Raw genomic sequence first — 1,050 nt, forward strand, 5'->3', positions numbered from 1 at the left:
GGAGAAGTCCCAGACGGAGCAGTGAAGGGAAACTAGAATTGAGCGGAGCTGCGTAGGAAGGCAAGGGCCAGGCTAGTTTCCTGCACAACAAACAATAAAACTTAAAACCAAAGCAGGCTCCATGTGAACAAGTTAAACTTAATGTTTCATAGTGGACTCGTGTCAGGGGTTCAGTGGACCAGATCAGGTTGATAGACTCATTTCTGTGAGTCAGACTCACCGTTTTGCCTTTTAATAATTAGGAGGATAGCATTATTGGATAAACATGGCAAACACATGACTGAGAACATTTAGGTTCAGTTTGAGATGGCTGATAAATGCTTTCAATCCATACCTGAAATTGTTTTTTAACATCCTCACGTGGTTCCTGAGAGGCTTAAAGTCAACCTGATGCTGTCACACCTCTGAGCATGACAGAGCTGTAACAGTTAAAACATAAAAGGGTTAGCTGTCAGATGTAGTGATGACTGAACGTCTGTGCGACCAACCAGCTGCAGGATGATGTCATCACTCTGTGCCTCCTATGGCGCTGTAGCGCTGGCTACAACAGGCTGTCAGCAGGATGTGGTCAGCTTCATTAACGATTTATAAACCTCCAGACGCAGGTTGGTTTCTGCAACGTGGAAGTAGTACGATCAAACCTCATCAGCTGCAGCTGCTGGAGATTTGTTGGTGACTCAAAATTGTGAGAAGTTTGTGAAAATAGGCAGATTCTCTGTTGGGGACTTAAAACACCTCATCAAGTCTCTCCAAAGTGCTTCCCTTGTCCCCACGCTGCCCTGTCGAGGTGCACTCCCACCCGCTCATCATGGCCACGTTGTGCCCTAGAAACTAAACAAACAGTGGAGCTAACTACGTCCACAACCTGTCACTGTGTTAAACTTTAATTAAAGAGAGGAAAATGTAAATGTTATCAGGGAGAATCAAACCTACTATTGATTGAGGACAATAATTGGCCAAGCTGGCATTCTTTTCCTGTTTTATATGTGGATATTTTTACAACCTAAATACCAGCATGTGTTTTAGTTGTTTGTTAAAAACATTTTTTAT

The sequence above is a fragment of the Austrofundulus limnaeus genome, unplaced genomic scaffold (assembly GCF_001266775.1).
Source record: "Austrofundulus limnaeus strain Quisiro unplaced genomic scaffold, Austrofundulus_limnaeus-1.0 Scaffold164, whole genome shotgun sequence".
In the NCBI taxonomy this organism is placed as follows: domain Eukaryota; kingdom Metazoa; phylum Chordata; class Actinopteri; order Cyprinodontiformes; family Rivulidae; genus Austrofundulus; species Austrofundulus limnaeus.